This window comes from Typopeltis vanoorti, chromosome 1 (assembly GCF_054136105.1).
Source record: "Typopeltis vanoorti isolate ZY-2024b chromosome 1, IOZ_Tvanoo_1.0, whole genome shotgun sequence".
NCBI lineage: Eukaryota > Metazoa > Arthropoda > Arachnida > Uropygi > Thelyphonidae > Typopeltis > Typopeltis vanoorti.
This window is the reverse complement of record NC_143549.1, coordinates 116,795,230-116,813,480: the sequence shown is the minus strand read 5'-3', so window position 1 is coordinate 116,813,480 and position 18,251 is coordinate 116,795,230. Positions and strand designations below refer to the sequence as shown.

The window sequence follows — 18,251 nt, the reverse complement described above, 5'->3', positions numbered from 1 at the left end:
TTCAATAGTTTATCTTTTTAAAATTGAGTTATATTCTTTTGGTTTATTAGTTGACCATAAATATTAAAAGATCTACACAATTGTCAACAAGTTTCGCCAGCTATTCTGTCTGGCTTCTTCACGACAAGAAAGTCAGTACAATACTGTTTACTAGTAAAAAAGAGAAGAATGGAGTAGCACAGTCAAATCAAGTAAAATTAAAACTGAAGCGCAACATCATATGCATGGAGCGTGGAGTTTCAGTCATTGTTTGTTGAGCGTGTTGTATAGTTTTTAGCGAAATAAAATTCTGGTAAGCTAAGTGAATTTATAAGGCTTTTCCAGATGTCTTTCAGTATCATACCTTGATTTCTGTTTAGATTATCTCCTATCCGGAGTACAACTGTAGCTTCTTTGAAGTTTCTACATCTAAAATCCTCTTCTATATCAGGCTGAAGTCTTTCAATGTCAGAGTTGCTTTTAAACCTGTCAAAACTATACGACACATCTTAAGATCTCCTAAGGACAGTAATGCCTTTTACAAATACGCTGGTGTGTATACAACATCCCATGTTCCTGTGGGTTAAATTATATAGGCAAAACTTCAAGAAGCCTAGATATTTGAAAAAAAAAAAAGAACATATAAGAGATGTTAAAAACAATAGAACAGACACGTCAGAATTAGCCCATCATTTTTCGATGTCTCACCACTCCATCGATTGGGATAACAGCTCAATATAACAGCCCAATCGATGGAGTGGTGAGACATCGAAAAATGATGGGCTAATTCTGACATGTCTGTTCTATTGTTTTTAACATCTCTTATATGTTCTTTTTTTTTTTTCAAATATCTAGGCTTCTTGAAGTTTAGCCTATATAATTTAACCCACAGGAACATGGGATGTTGTATACACACCAGCGTATTTGTAAAAGGCATTACTGTCCTTAGGAGATCTTAAGATGTATCATATAGTTTTGACAGGTTTAAAAGCAACTCTGACGTTGAAAGACCTCATGAGTTTGGCTATTTTTGTTGAAACTGATCTGGCACAAGGGATGGCGATAGATGATGCATATTGTGTTGCTGTGGATTGTTCCTATGAAGAATCTTTTGGATTATATTTTGTGGATAACCGTTGTTTACCAATGTTTGAGAAATTAGAGTGAGTTCATCAAGGAGATCCTTTTCTTTTGAGATAATGTTGGTTGCTCTATTTTTAAGCATATGTATAATGCTGAGTTTTTATGCATAATGGTGAGCTGATTTGAAATGTAGGTAACGTCCAGTGTCTGTAGGTTTTCGATATATTGTGAACTGGATTTGTCCATTCTCTTGTTTCTTTATTAGTGTATCTAGAAAAGGTAATTGATTGTTCTTTTCCACTCTAATGAACTGTATTTTCTGGTGAAAGGAATTTATTTTTGTAAGGAACTCAAATAAGGTGTTTTCTGTGTCTTTCCAAATAATGAATATATCATCTAATTTCACTAAATCAACGGTTTAGAGCTGGAAAAGAATAATCAATTACCTTTTCTAGATACACTAATAAAGAAACAAGAGAATGGACAAATCTGGCTCACAATATATCGAAAACCTACAGACACTGGACGTTACCTAATTTCAAATCAGCTCACCATTATGCACAAAAACTCAGCATTATACATGCTTAAAAATAGAGCAACCAATATTATCTCAAAAGAAAAAGATCTCCTTGATGAACTCACTTTCATTTCTCAAACATTGGTAAACAACAGTTATCCACAAAATATAATCCAAAAGATTTTTCATAGGAACAATTCACAGCAACTACCTCCTGTCACACAATATGCATCGTCTGTCGCCATCCCTTATGCCGGATCAGTTTCAACAAAAATAGCCAAACTCATGAGGTCTTTCAACATCAGAGTTGCTTTTAAACCTGTCAAAACTATACGACACATCTTAAGATCTCCTAAAGACAGTAATGCCTTTTACAAAAACGCTGGTGTGTATACAACATCTCATGTTCCTGTGGGTTAAATTATATAGGCCAAACTTCAAGAAGCCTAGAAATTCAAAAAAAAAAAAAAAAAAGAACATAGGAGATGTTAACAACAGACACTTCAGGATTAGACCATCATTTTTCGATGTCTCACCACTCCATCGATTGGGATAACAGCTCCATGCTTTATATAGAAGAGGATTTTAGATGTAGAAACTTTAAAGAAGCTGCAGTTGTACTCCAGACAGCAGATAATCTAAACAGAAATTAAGGTATGATATTGAAAGACATATGGAAAAGCCTTATAAATTCACTTAGCTTACCAGAATTTTATTTTGCAAAAATCTATACAACACGCTCAACAAACAATGACTGAGACTCCACGCTCCATGCCTATGATGTTATGCGTCAGTTTTAATTTTACTTGATTTGACTGTGCTACTCTATTCTTCTCTTTTTTTTACTAGTAAATGGTATTGTACTGACTTTCTTGTCCTGAAGAAGCTAGACAGAATAGCTGGCAAAACTTGTTGACAATTGTGTAGATCTTTTAATATTTATGGTCGACTAATAAACTAAAAGAATATAACTCAATTTTAATGTTAAGCGACCAAATAATTTACAATGGTTTATCTTTTTATTACTGATTTTCATACCAAACTTGTTACAGGTATTATTCAATTTAGTTATTGAATTCAGAATTGCACTTCATGGGTCAAGAGAGAAAAATATAATATTTATTTATTAATCAGGTAAAAAGTATAAACTAGTTTTATTAGTTAATTTATTAATTCATAAAAACTCAGCTCAGGGACTTTCACAACACTTTTTTGGTACAACTACAGCCTGTATAAAATAGATAAAACACTGCATACACCCCACATCCAACACACAGCATCACAGCAAAACTATTCCTATCCCATATATTAAGATTACATCAGAAAAGATAGTTAAAGTTCTCTACAAATATGATCACCATGCCACTTTCAAATAACTCATTCAGATAGCTTCCTTCATCCATTAGAAAATCAACTTCATCCTCTTGCACATAGCAGAGTGTATAAAAGTCCTTGTGCTGCAGTGTGGCCTAATTTTGACAATCCGATAGATTAATTAACATCCACCTTGAAGAACACAAAAATTACATCCAAAAACATCTCTATGGAAAGTCATACCTAGCAGACATTGCTCTGGATTCTGCTTCGCACAGGATAAAATAGAGGAAGACATCAGTATTGTACAGATGTTGCTATAAGTCTCTGAGAAACTATTTTTAGAATCAGCATCTACTACGAAGCACTCCCTCAACATTAACAAGTATGAGTCTGGGAGACAGTGATTCTGAGACCAGATAGCCTGACTTCTCCAACTCAATTTTATGTTTACTGACCCATTGAGTGTGCCATGTTAGGATATCAGTTCTGTTTCAGTTACAACCTGAACTATTTCTAATGAATGTTTCAGAGTTATAGTTTGTGCTCTCAAGATGCTGGGTAGAAAAAAGAGTGAAATAAGTTTAATAAATTATTTTTTCCTCTATTGATGTTGTTTATACCATGAAGTGCTATTATGAATAATCAACAACTATGCCTTTCTATACATTTAGTTAAATCCTGCAGACTTCTGCTGGGTTTGTTCAGGAGAACTAGTACGGTACTATTTGCATAAAGTAAACAGCTGAGTTGAATAATTCCAATTTTGATATCAGACCTAATGCTACTTTCCATCATAATGTGATCCATATATAAATTAAAGATGCCAAAAAGAAAGATGAAATTAAATTCTTGGTTTAATCCTTTATCCAAGTGTAAGCAAACAAAGTTTGTGAGTGAAGTAACTTTAAAACTGGGCTACTTGTATACAGAGGCTAATCACTTCACATCACTTGTCTTAATATCCCATGGTGCAAAGTACACATCCTTATGGACATGTATAATGCTATGCGTTAAAGGAAGGGTCACTACCCAGAGCAGTTTAGACCTTTATTGATGTGAAAAGTAAAGGGGTGCTTATCATATGAGGGTGGTCTGAAAAGTTCTTGGCCTAACAATGAAAAAATGAATTTATAATTTCAAAATTATTTTTATTTTCAAGATAATCTCCCTTAAGACTAATACATTTATTCCAGCGATGCTCCAGTGCCATTATCCTGTCCCTGTAGTGGTTCTCAGTAAGATCTGAAAAATATCCCTCTACAGCCTGCAATCACCTCTTGATTCGAAGAAAAAACACTGACCAGCAAGGAAGAGTTTTAGTTTTGGGAAGAGATAGAAGTCAGAGGGAGCCAAATCTGGAGAACAGGGTGGATGTTCCAACAGTTCATAGTGCAGATCCCTTAATTTTCCCATTGTTAAAACACTTTTGTGGGCGGGTGCATTGTCCTAATGAAAGATGATTTTTTTTTCTTCTGCAAACCGGGTCTTTTCTCACGAATTTTTTCATCTAGTCTGGTTAAAAGATCGAAATAATATTCCCTGGTTATTGTTTTGCCCTTTTCAAGATAATTAACAAACAAAATGCCTTTAGCATCCCAAAACACCGATGTCATGACCTTTCCTGTTGATGGAACCGACTTTGTCTTCTTTGGTGCTGAACAACTGGCTTTTGTCCACTTTTGACTTTTGACTGCTGTTTATTCTGGTATGTAATGGTGAATCCAAGTCTCATCCACAGTAATAAGTCAATGCACAAAATCAGTTTTATTCTTGTTAAAACGCTCCAAGCAGTGTTCAGAGATTTTCATGTGAGTGCGTTTATGATCTGCAGTGAGCAAGCGCAGCACCCATCTTGTGCAAAGCTTTTTGATTTGCAATTCTTCGTGAAAAATATATCCTACACGTTCTTTTGAAATGCCTATAGTCTCAGCAATTTCACGTACTTTGACTCGGCGGTCATCCAATACCATACCGTGCACTTGATCAATGATTTCTGGTGTTGTTACACTTTTTTGGACATCCTTCACGTGGATCATCTTCAAGGCTGGTACAGCCACATTTATACTTGGCAGCCCATTTCTTAATTGTCGAAAATGAAGGAGAAGATTGCCCATAAACTTTTATGAATTTCTTTTGCCATTAAACCTTCTTTTACAAAGAATTTTATAACTGCACGATAACTCAATTTTATCCATTTCAAGGGATACACAACACTTTTGCTTCAGACAGCTGTATAAAACAAACTACTTCACAGAATGACTTGTGATTTCACATGGATGCTTATGACAGATGTACCGACTTGGAAATAAAAAAATCTTGCCAATAGTGTTACCATCTATGGTCGATGCTGAGAACTTTTCAGACCACTCTCATAGGCCTAGAGTAGTTAGTATAGGGGTGCAAGAGAGCCTGATAGTAATAGGAGAAAGAAAAGACATAGAGATAGATAGTATGAGAGATAGAAAAAAGGTTTCAGCTTTTTTTATATCATCATATAGCCAAAGGCTATCAGTTTTTGTTTTTCACCAATCTCATAGATGAACGACCAAAAGATCAATTGAAACTAAAGCACAAAGATAACTGATACCCAGGTGGTTAGCCTTATCTGAGTTAACTGCCTTGAGTTTGCCTTTTCTGCCAACAAAGACAAAATTTTACCTCCCCCTGGTAAATATTGCATAATGTGGGTTGTCTACACCATATAGTCAAAAGTTTGATATCTCGTAGAATGCTTCTTTTTAAATACAAAAATCACATGACTAAACAATAAAATTCTCATAACACAATATTGTAAATTTTTTGATAACTCTCAACTCAACACTCAAGTTCAGATCTTTCTACTTGGACCGAATCTTACTCCTAGCCTTTCCTGGAATAATTACATCCTTACTATAGCATCCTCAGCTTTGCAAAAAACTTGGCATCCTTTTTTTTTTTCTCCACTCAAGAAGTTACATTTTATTTGTCCAATTACTTACTCTGTACAAATCCTCCCAACCTTGGAATACTACTCTCACATATGGGATGGTGCACCTAAATCCTCTCTAAAAATTCATGATGCTCTTCAGAAGAGAACAGTTTGGTTGATTAGCACTCCTCTCTCAGATACTCTTCAGCCACTGTCTTGCAGATGATCAGTTTTTGCAATGTTCAGCAAAACTAGCATCCATTATGTCCTTCCCTCATACCTGCTAAACTTATAGAATCACCAGTAATGCTGACAAACATCCTTTTACAAGTGACTTGAAGTCTCACCAAACTAGTGAATCCTTCATTCCATTTTGGTTCTGTGGAACACTCTCCATCATGAAGTGTTCTGCAAAGACTACAACCTCCAGCTCTTTGAGAAGAATATCAAATTAACACTTTGCTCTTGACTCCAGCCTGCACATGGCATTTATTGTGCTATATAAAGTTGCAGCATTCCATGTCGGAGTTATGTAACAATAAGAGAACTGTTTTGGCAAACTACCTTAGCAAGTACAAGTGATCATTATTAGAAAGTTTTGTTATTATAGCAGAGACTAGACAGAGAAATAGCACCCAGTAATAAGGACGATTAACTTCTGAAATTCCTGAGGGCCAAATTCCTGAAATTCTTGAGAGAAAGAGAGAAAATTACAATCAAAGGTGTGAATGAGATGACATCCTTTTCCCCAGCTGATGAGAGAATAATCACATAGTCCTGACTTATGGAATGAATAGGCATGCAGGAGTCTAAATGCATAAGGAATTAGATATATTAGAATTAGAAATCAAATAGGAATCAGATATATTAGATTTAGAAATCAGAAAAATAACAAAGTATTTTATTACGCAGTCAAGAGAAGAAATGAATGGAGAATTGGTGGTGGATGAACGACATCATCAGATAGAAAATGTGACCAATGGAAGTAACAGAGAAATGATGTAAATTTATTAAGATATTACATCCAGGTAAAACATGTTTTATTCCTACAATGATGGAGAGGTGATGGATTACAAGAAAATTAGTGTTTAGAAAATTAAATACTCTAAATGTAAGACAGGTGGAACTGGTAAGACTTGAAATGTGTTTTCAAGGAATGCACTAAGAATTGACAATACCATTCATCTTAATGTTTAATGAAATATTTGCAACTGGAAGAGTGGAAGAAAGGTAGGGCAGTATCATTGCAAATAAATATGCAAAAGGGTAGTAACAGAACAGAGGCATCAAAATACTGACCAGTTTGTATTTCTTCTGGGGATGATCTTGTTATAGAAATTATCCATGTTGCAAATGAAGGCCTTCACACCCCACTACATTAAAAATTCTCACCAAATTGGGAAGATTTTCTGCATATCTCCCATTGACTATTACCTGGAGGTGTCAAGTAATAGCCAATCTGATTACTATTAATTTTTTTCATTTTTAATTTGTATTTCATGCTTTCCATTTGGTTTATTTTATTCTTTATTATCATTAAGTTAAATAAAGTGGGACTTAATGAGTTGCTTTGTTTGTCTAACTACATTGTATTGCTTCAGTTTGTTCTTGTTCTGTGTATATTAAATACCTGTTATTTGTATACATTGACTTTGCCTCCATAACTTAGAAAGTAGCAACAATGTCCTATGATAGGAAAGACCTCAAATCAAATCCCATCAGTGAAAAACCTTAACAGAGCTTTACAGCAAGTCTCATATGGGAGTAGATGTGTTTTTTCCTTCCTACAAAACAGACAAAATGATCACAGAGAACACATACAATTGACATACAAAAGTTATTCGGAAAGTTGATTAATGTGGTGTGAAGTAAGTAGCCCTCTGTGATAACTCTAGGACTCTGTGGGGGAAGGAATAACATTTTTTAATTAGCTCCATTTCTGTTTTCTGACATAGTTATTATATTTTAACAGTATAATGTCAAATGTTTTTGTTTAAATTTATAAAACCCATACAGAGATTGTTATTTTGGTTTATCTATATCTACTTTAATGTATTTTGTTGAATGCCTTTCTAATTCCTTATTATTCAATAAATAATTCAATCAAATTCTTTATCTTTCTTCTTCTTCTTCTTAACATGGAATTTAGGCCATGTGGCCTGTTCTGGTCTCATGCCATCTCTTTCTTGGTCTTCCGATTCTTCTTTTTCCACTTATTTTGTATCTGTATAATATTTTTGGTAGTCTGCTGTTGTCCATTCGATTTAAATGTTCTAGCCATTTTTGTTTATACTGTCTTATGTAGTAATTAATTGGTTTTATTTTCAGGGATTGTAAGCTTTCTTCATTTGTTCTGTCGTCCCACTTGGTATATCCAGCTGTTTTTCTGAGAAACTTCATTTCTGCTGTTTGAATTCGTTTTTCATCTTTCCTTTTCATGGTCCATGTCTCGCTTCCATATAGTAGAGTTGGTTTTGACAAGACATTATATAGTCTGATTCTAGTGTGTTTTTGTACCAGGGATGGCTTAAATATATTATTTAAGCCATCCCTGGTACAAAATTATAATTATAATTATAAGTACAAAATTATAATATTATTAACATAGGGTTGGTGAGATGGATAGGAGGGTGGTTGACGGAGAGATATCAGAGAGTGGTTTACTCGGGAGTAGAGTCCACAAGACGGCCTGTGACTAGTGGTGTGCCACAAGGATCTGTTCTTGGACCAGTGCTGTTTGATTTGTTCATAAATGATATAGGAAATGATCTGAGAGGAACAGTTCATTTGTTTGCGGATGATGCGAAGTTGGGTAGGGCAATAGTGAATGCAGATGACGTCAAAATTTTGCAGGATGATTTGGATAGATTGGAGGTCTGGGCTAAGGAGAATGGATGTCAGTTTAATGTGGCAAAATGTAAGGTTATGCATTTTGGGGTGAAAAGATTGGAGGCAGTTTACTGCATTGGTGGAACCCTGCTCCAGGAAATTGATGAGGCACGAGATTTAGGAGTGTTGGTGAATAGGGAATTGAAATTTAGGGGACACATTGCAAAAGTGACCAAAACAGCTCATCAAATCACTTGGTTGCTGAAGAATACGTTGACAAGCAGAGACAAGCAGGTTATTGTTCCTCTCTATCGAGCCTTGATAAGACCCCATCTAGACTACTGTGCTCAGATTTGGTCACCTAGGTTTCTTCTTGATGGGGAGGAGGTGGAGAGGATCCAGAGGCGAGTGACCAAGATGATAGCAGGTCTGTGGAATGAACCGTATGAGAACAGGTTGAGGATTTGTGGGTTGCAAAAATTGGTTGATAGGCAGAGGAGGGGAGATATGATTGAGACATTCAAATTACTGAAGGGTTTCTATAAAATTAATTCAGAAGATATTTTTGAGAACAGGGCTGGTTGTGGGAGGACTAGGGGACATCCATGGAAACTGGGCAAAAGTGTGGTTAGTAAAGGTGTTAGAGCTGGGTTCTTTACTTTTAGAGTAGTGAATGAGTGGAATGCGCTCCCTGAGTCTGTAGTGGATGCTGTGACAGTGAATGAGTTTAAGGCGAGGTATGATAGATACTGTATGAATGTCAGATAGTTGTGATGAATATGATTTGGGGCCTCCCTCGATGAGTCTAATGACTCCCTGGAGTTGCCCGTAATAATAGTAATAGTAATAATAGTAATTTATTATGCCATTTACTTTGACAAAGTTTGATATTTTAGTGTCTATGTCTTTTTCTTCTTTATATGATAGATCACATCCCAAGTATCTGAAAGTGTTTACTTGTTCTAGAATTTTATTATCTATCACTATTTTACTTCTTATTGGGTTTTCTCCTTTGAATGCCATTGTTTTTGTTTTTTCTTTGGATATTGTCAAATTCTTTATTATATTCACAATTACTTTTGTGCATGATTTTCTTGTTCAGAAAATAAATGGATTCCTTTTTTTTTTTTTGAATATGTGTATATTGTTAAGCTCTTCGGCCAGTGCTCCGATATTTTCTTCTTGGTATTAGGAAAATCTGGATCATTTCCCTAGAAATTTCAAAGCTGTCAAAACTTCGATAACTTTTAGTTTTTGTCCTAATAAAAACAACGCAGTACTTAATAATCAACCCTCAAAGCCAATATGGCTTTCATGCATCACCGGACCTCAACACTTTTTTTTTTTTTTCCAAGGACCCAGAACCAGAAATGCGCATCCGAGCAGAAAATACCGAAGATTACGGTCTATATAATGTCTACAGTGTAGTAGCTATCTATCTGGATACTTTCTCATATGATCACGTAACATTCTCTATTACAAGGTAACGGCCGTTTTCTTGGCAAACTGACATGCATCCTTATAGTTCCGATGCAACAATTCCTAAATAACCCAGAAATCGTGTGTTGGCATTACAAAATTTTTAGGTCGCTCGCATTTCCTCCAGTTTAAACCACAGAAAAATCCACCTTACTTACCATTACTTTCTAATGAATAACTGACCATTAGCTGCCCGTGACAGGCAACCAGAAAATGAATAATAATGATAATTCCTGACATGTACATTATGGCAATGTATTCATCCGCAATTATACACTGGTGTAGTTACAGGAAACAAAATTTACAAATCAGGAAACTCTACCACCTTCAATAGAATCTTGAAGCCGCATTGAAATGTAATTCCTATTACGCTACTTATGTCTCTTAAAAATACTCAAACGGTTTCTCCCAGTTCTCTTCGAACGACCCTTCTCCGGCAAATACGTATTTTTAATTGCCCTACAACAAAAACAACACCAATAAATACAATGTACTTCCCAAAATGAAACTATCCAATTTAATTTAAATTGTTCGCTAATCTCATACCATTAACATTACTGACAGGATGGGTGAAGCACTAGTGCTTTTCATATTATCTGTAATATTCCCCTTTATCTGTATTGAGAGTTTTTGGGAATGGGAGATTTGTGAGCAATTAAGCTCGCCCTCTGGGGGTAGTTGTGTTAGCTATGATCAGTTGAGAGAAGAATAGCCTTCGGTTTATTGTGTTTGTAGTAATCAGTTTCATTGTAATTGACAACTTGTAGGCTTAGTGGGTTTGAATGTGAACTTGACTTCAGGAAGAATTTTTCTGCAAGATCACGAAGAAAGGAGGAGATGTATGGAATGCCAGTTTCTCGGTGAATCTGTGAATTTCTGATGAACCACGGTGCATCCAGGACCATCCTAAGGCTTTGGATTCTCAGCAATTTCTAAATGTTTGATCTTGAAGTGTGACTCCATGCTGGTGAGGCGTAGGTAATGACTGGATGTATTACCATCCGGTAAAGAAGCAATTTAATATGTAGGTTCAATTTGCTCTCGTGGTTGATCAATGGGTAGAGCTGTGTTATTACTTTGGAAGATTTGGAGCTAATGAGATTGATGTGCTTGTTAAAAAGGAGTTTCTTATCCATTAATACCCCAAGATGTTTGGTCTTTGATTGCCATGGGATCTTATGACAAGAGAGCAGGATGTCTTCTTTATTGCAGACTTTTCTTCTTGAAAACAGCATGGCTGAGCTTTTGAGGGGGGGGTTCACTTGAATCCTCCAGTTGGTGAACAAGTTTGATAGCTCATTGATACTTCCTTGGAGTCTGGTGATTGCTAGGCGAGGACTGAGCGATCTCTTGTTAGAATAGCGGTGTCGTTGGCATAAAGAGCCGTAGTAGTTGTTCTTGAATTGAGAGGAATATCTGCTATGTAAGTTGTAAAAAGAATTGGGGCCACAAGAGAACCCTTAGGTACTCACGCCAGAATTTTGCGCCTTGATGACACAATTCTGTTGAGTTTTACTTGCATGTATCTTTTACTAATATATGAGTATATGAGTTTCACTACATTAATTGGGATATTATTTTCAATTAGTTTGAAGATAAGGCCTTGATGCCAGACCTTATCAAAGGCCTTGACAACGTCTAAAAATATAGCAGCAGTGTTAAGGTGCCAGTTAAAGCTAATCTCATACTGTAGTAGCAAAGCTCTTATCTCCAAGAAAACTCGACTCATAGGCCAAATAAAATTTACATAAAAATACTATTCGCTGGCAGTAAATGACGACATGTGCATCGCTGGGAGAGAGTGCCTTTACGCATAGACCAAATATAAAGTAAAAACGCGAAGTTGTGTGGAGTGAGACTTTTGACGTGTCCGGATGTATTATTTTTAGACTGTGCCTAATTAAATTTTATATAAGGTTTTTCGGGAATCGCATATTGCACTGGCGCTAACACTTCGAAACCTACCGTCTCCATCTCTGCATGAAATATGCACGAGGTCTGATAGCCGTGTAGGCCCCCACCCACAAAGAGGACCAGTGGTGGATTAATGGTACTTTAGGGAGGGAGGTTTTAGCTATATGCCCAAGTGAGTTCTTGACGATCCTTTTTCCTATTATTAGGGCATCATAAACTCCAACATATATTGTTTTGCCGGTAGACACACGTGTGTGTCTATGGGATTTATCAGTGGACCCTCCAAAGTCTACAGGATTATCTAAAGTCCCCAGATATTCATTGACAGTATACAGTGTGCAATGGTGGAGAACGTAAAAGACATTAAAGACGCCATTCAAAATTTAAACAAATATCTGACACTTGAAGTTCTTAAATTCACCTTAAAGAAATTTGAGACAGAATATCCTGACTGTCTGAATCTCTTCACTAAAGTTAATGACAAGGGAGAAGAATGATGTGGACACTGAAGGGGATTTCACACCTGTTCCATCTTCAAGGACTCCATGCCAGTACAACTGCTGGCAGGAGGAACAATCAAATAAAAGACATAGTATATCTGAAGATGATATGAAAGAGGATGTAGCAACACATGATACACAAGTTACCCAAGATAGAAAAGAAAAGGTCCCATCCAGTTATCCTCCGAGACAAAAAAAAGCGGACTACGGTCTCTAGGTCGCTAGGAGAACAAAACATCAATTTATCCATGGCAAGAAATATTGATGAGCGTGCAAAGATTAATCCTACTACTGTTTCGGATTATCGTAAGATGACGAAAAATGCTGGATAACTCCAAATTACCCTTCCATACCTTCACGCCAGCAAGCGAGAAAAATCTTAAAGTGGTGCTTAGAGGGGTTGCTGAGGGTACCACAACTGATGAGATCACTGCTGACCTCATCAGTCAAGGACTGACCCCAATCAAAGTCAGCAGGATGCTGAGATCTGATAAAAGGCCAATGCCGCTAGTGTTGGTCGAAATCAGCAGCACACAGAAAAGGATATATAAGGCAACAGATATTTGCAGGCTCAAAATTACAACCGAGCCTCTGGAAGAAGGCATCGGCAGGGCAATGTCACAGATGTCAAAAATTCGGGCACACCCAAAAGCTGTGCACAGCTGCCTACAGATGTCTGAAATGTGGACAGGGTCACCAGACCAACACCAAGCCAAAATCCACACATGCTGTTGTGTTAAATGTAGAGAACCACATCCGACTTTTCCACCCAAAAATTCGTGGGTCAGCATCCAATGACACCATAAGCAACCAAGCAGGTCGACCTCCTGATAAAAATACCTCACATTGAGCAGCACGGGAAGGCAATCGACCTTCATTCATATTCAAATCACATGCAGAGGTGGCACGAACTCAGATTCATTCATCTGAAGAGTAAACAAGCTCGAAACAAACACCAGATCTAACCGCTTCACTTGCCACAATGCTGCATGAATTCAGCAAAGCAAGCACCTCAGCATCTTCCAGAAAGAGATTTTTTCTAGAAACACAATCCATATTGACAGCTCTCTATAATGTTTAAAAAATTCAAATCAAACTCCCTCATGATTATAGAATGGAATGCTAATGGCTTGACAAATAAAATACTTGGGATGCAAGAATTTGCAAACAGATACAATGCGGACATAATCTTGATCAGTGAATGCCACCTCAGACCATCAAAGAACCCAAGACTAAGAGGTTATATTCTATATAAGACAGACAGACTTAACTCTAGTGGTGGAGGCACAGCCATTTTTATTAAAAATTGTTTAAGCCATAATGTATTAACCAACCCTCAAACTTTAAACCTTGAAGTGACGATGTGGAGGTGCACACAAACAGCACAGGTAAACTTAAAACCTATGCAGCATACAATCTTCCTAGCATTCCAATATTGAATCAGATTTAGACCCCATCCGCGGCTCAACGGATTCCATAATTATAGCAGGAGACCTCAACTCCAAACATACAGCTTGGTTCAGTTCTTCAATTAACTCCAAAGGCCGTGCTTTATTTAACAACACGTCACTCAACTCATCAATAGTATCTGGACCTACTGAGCCCACCCACTACAGCCCATCAGGAAGTTTTGATGTACTAGACATAGTTATCCTCAGGAACATCAGATATCAATGTATAGCTGGAGACATTAGAAAGCATAATTCAGATCATAATCCCATCCACCTCAAGCTAGGTACCCAGGATCCCAGGATGAGCTCTCTCCTCAACATTCTTTTATAGCATGGGATAAGCTCTCTAAGATTCTCCCAGATCACATCGGCCAACCTTTTGTCATTCGCAAAAAAGAAGACAGACTTAGCTGTGAGCAACCAAACTAGACAATCCAGCACAGCAATAACATCAGTCACTGTCACACAAACCACTGTCTTCTACGCATCCAGTCGAATTTCGGAAGAAATAATGGATCTGATTAGGGCTAAATACAAAGCCAGGAAGCGATATCACAACACTAGAGATCCGCAGGACAAAACAACCTTAAACAACTTGAACAGACAGGCTCGAGAAGCTCTCCAGAAACATAGGAATTCCGAATGGGAATCTAAACTTACGGAAATCAATCCAGAAGATAATTCCATGTGGAAATTTCTAAAATCTCTTCATACCAAGGACAACACCCTTCACCCTGTGAAGACCAAACTTGGAATTACCTACTCAAATGAAGAAAAACTAGAAGCCCTAATGGACAATCTGGATAGTCAATGCAGCCCATCTTACGAAAACTTAAATAATAATCTCATTTATAAAGTTCATCGTCAAGTCAGAAAAGCCTTAAGACAGCCTAAGGATGATTCCGAATTAATCACCACGACTACTCCAACAGAAACAATCAATATTATATTTCAATTGAAGAATAAAAAGGCTCCTGGTGCCTGGTGCCAACGGCATCACCAATAGAATAATAATATTACTCCCAAAGAAGACCATAATTCATCGAGTTAATATAACCAATTCCATACTAAAATTCCAGTACTTTCCCAAAGCTTGGAAAACTGCTGACATCATCACTCTGAAAAAGCCTGGTAATAACCCACAATTCCCCCAAAGCTCTGATCACAGGCCCATCATTCTTCTTTCCTGCCTCGCAAAGTAACAGAAAAAGTCATCCTAACAAGGCTACAATTAGCAGTGGACAAACATAACATAATTCCAAATGAGAAATTTGGTTTTTACACAGCTCACAACACAGTGCAACAAATTCACCGATTAACAGAACACACCACCCATGGTTATAATTGGCACCTTCACACTGCTGCGTTCTTGGATGTTGCCAAGGCCTTTGATAAGGTCTGGCATCAAGGCCTTATCTTCAAACTTATTGAACCAACATCCCAATTAAGCCAGTGAAACTTATTTACTCATACCTTAGAGACAGATACATGCAAGTAAAGCTTAACGGAATTGTTTCAGCAAGGCACAAAATTCTAGAAGGAGTACCTGAAAGTTTTCTTAATGCCGACGACACTGCTATTCTAGCAAGGTCTCTCAGCTCTCGCCTGGCAATCACCAGACTCCAAGGAAGTATCATTGCACTGGTAAACTGGTTCACCAACTGGAGGATTCAAGTAAACCCCCTCAAAAGATCAGCCATGCTGTTCTTTAGAAAAACGGTCCGCATTAAGTATAAAGCTCAGGCCAGGATGGTAACAAGGGTGGTAAGAAAAGCAAAAGCAGATTACGAAAGGAAATTGGCCATGCAGGCTAAAGAGAATCCCAAACAGTTTTTTCAATACGTTGCAAGTAAAAGGAAAAATGCTCATGGTAGAATGATCTTAAAAAATTCTGAGGGTAGGGAGGTAACTGAATCAGTCGATGTTGTGGAATTACTGAGCGAGCACTTTGCAAGAGTATATCATTCAGGTGGTGGCTTTGCGGAAATGGAGGAACCAACAGCTTATACTGGAATTGTGATGAATGAGGTAGAGGTAACTAGTCTATTACAGAACCTCAATGTCAATACATCTGTGGGATTGGATGGTATACCAGCTCGTGTCGTACGTGAAGCGGCCAAAGAATTGTCAGTGCCCTTGACCATTATGTTTAATTTGAGCCTCAGGACTGGGTCAGTCCCAAGGGGGTGGAAAGAGGGGAAAATAGTTCCACTGCACAAAGGTGGTTCCAAGGCTGCTGTTGAAAATTACCGGCCAATCAGCATAACAGGAATCATTATCAAGGTCTTAGAGAAAATAGTCAAGAGGAAAATACAAGATTGGATAGAAGAAAATGGGATACTGTATCGGGGACAGCATGGTTTTGTGAAGGGTAGGTCATGCCTCAGTAACTTGCTCACGTATTATAACACAGTGACGGCTGAACTGGATAAGGGTAATGGGTTCACAGTGATTCTGCTGGACCTTGCTAAGGCCTTTGACAGGATACCACATGGAATTCTAATCATAAATTGCAGCATATGGGAATGGACATACGGTTGGTGAGATGGATAGGAGGGTGGTTGACGGAGAGATATCAGAGAGTGGTTTACTCGGGAGTAGAGTCCACAAGACGGCCTGTGACTAGTGGTGTACCACAAGGATCTGTTCTTGGACCACTGCTGTTTAATTTGTTCATAAATGATATAGGAAAGGATCTGAGAGGAACAGTTCATTTGTTTGCGGATGATGCGAAGTTGGGTAGGGCAATAGTGAATGCAGATGACGTCAAAATTTTGCAGGATGATTTGGATAGATTGGAGGTCTGGGCTAAGGAGAATGGATGTCAATTTAATGTGGCAAAATGTAAGGTTATGCATTTTGGGGTGAAAAGATGGGAGGCAGTTTACTGCATTGGTGGAACCATGCTCCAGGAAATTGATGAGGCACGAGATTTAGGAGTGTTGGTGGATAAGGAATTGAAATTTAGGGGACACATTGCAAAAGTGGCCAAATCAGCTCATCAAATCACTTGGTTGTTGAAGAATACGTTGACAAGCAGAGACAAGCAGGTTATTGTTCCTCTGTATCGAGCCTTGATAAGACCCCATCTAGACTACTGTGCTCAGATTTGGTCACCTAGGTTTCTTCTTGATGGGGAGGAGGTGGAGAGGATCCAGAGGCGAGTGACCAAGATGATAGCAGGTCTGTGGAATGAACCGTATGAGAACAGGTTGAGGATTTGTGGGTTGCAAAAATTGGTTGATAGGCAGAGGAGGGGAGATATGACTGAGACATTCAAATTACTGAAGGGTTTCTATAAAATTAATTCAGAAGATATTTTTGAGAACAGGGCTGGTTGTGGGAGGACTAGGGGACATCCATGGAAACTGGGCAAAAGTGTGGTTAGTAAAGGTGTTAGAGCTGGGTTCTTTACTTTTAGAGTAGTGAATGAGTGGAATGCGCTCCCTGAGTCTGTGGTGGATGCTGTGACAGTGAATGAGTTTAAGGCGAGGTATGATAGTTACTTTATGAATGTCGAATAGTTGTGATGAAAATGATTTGGGGCCTCCCTCGATGAGTCTAATGACTCCCTGGAGTTGCCCGTAATAATAAAATAAAATAAAAAAAAATCAGCTAACGCCTTTTTATTCCCGTATACGGGGAGTAGGCAAGGCCATTTAGCCCTATCTAACTTTTGGAGACTGAGTGGGCAGTTCAATCTCCACTGGTACCAATCAGAGATAGATGGCCCAAGGCTATCACTAATTAAGCGGTACTCAGTGAAGAGAGACGGCTCAAATGTGCCGCCATCTCGTGGTCCCTAACCCTAACACAATATATTTAATGTCTGAAATAATGTGGGTTCTACGGTCGATTTTCTTGAGTTTACAGGACGAAAAACCCGAGTTTCCGGGAGGAAAAACCTGCTTGCCCGTGCCAGAGATCGACTAACTCGGGAACCGGTCGAAAAAAGGCTTAGAAAAATTTCCTCTAGTCGCCGATTAGACTCGAAACCAAGTCTTCCTTCGTGCGGCCAAGCGCCGTGGTTGGCAAACGCCACATCCACTGAGCTACACAGGCTCCCCCCGTAATAATAATAATAATAATAATAATAATTAAAGAAAATGTCTTGCTCTCTGGTCAAAAGATCCTATGGTAATCAGAGATCAAATATTTTGGAATACTACTGGATAAGAAACTCCGTTTTAACAAGCACATCAATCTCATTGGCTCAAAGACTTCCAAAGTAATAGCTGACTTCTACCCAATGATCAACTGCAAGAGCAAACTAA

The 18,251-nt window shown here is 37.8% G+C and overlaps 1 protein-coding gene across 3 annotated transcripts in view; it reads right to left on the bottom strand.

Moving 5' to 3' along the window:
- Positions 1-10,739, bottom strand: part of LOC150110341 (KICSTOR complex protein kaptin-like) — a 252,785-nt gene extending 242,046 nt beyond the window's left edge. The window contains exons 1-2 of one of the 3 annotated variants that reach the window (XM_090393074.1): positions 10,659-10,706; positions 10,271-10,571 (exon numbers count right to left, since the gene is read on the bottom strand). The gene's annotated coding sequence lies outside the window, so the exon portion shown is untranslated. The other 2 variants (XM_090393083.1, XM_090393065.1) reach the window with 2 other exon arrangements.
- Between the last annotated feature and the right edge of the window lie 7,512 nt (positions 10,740-18,251).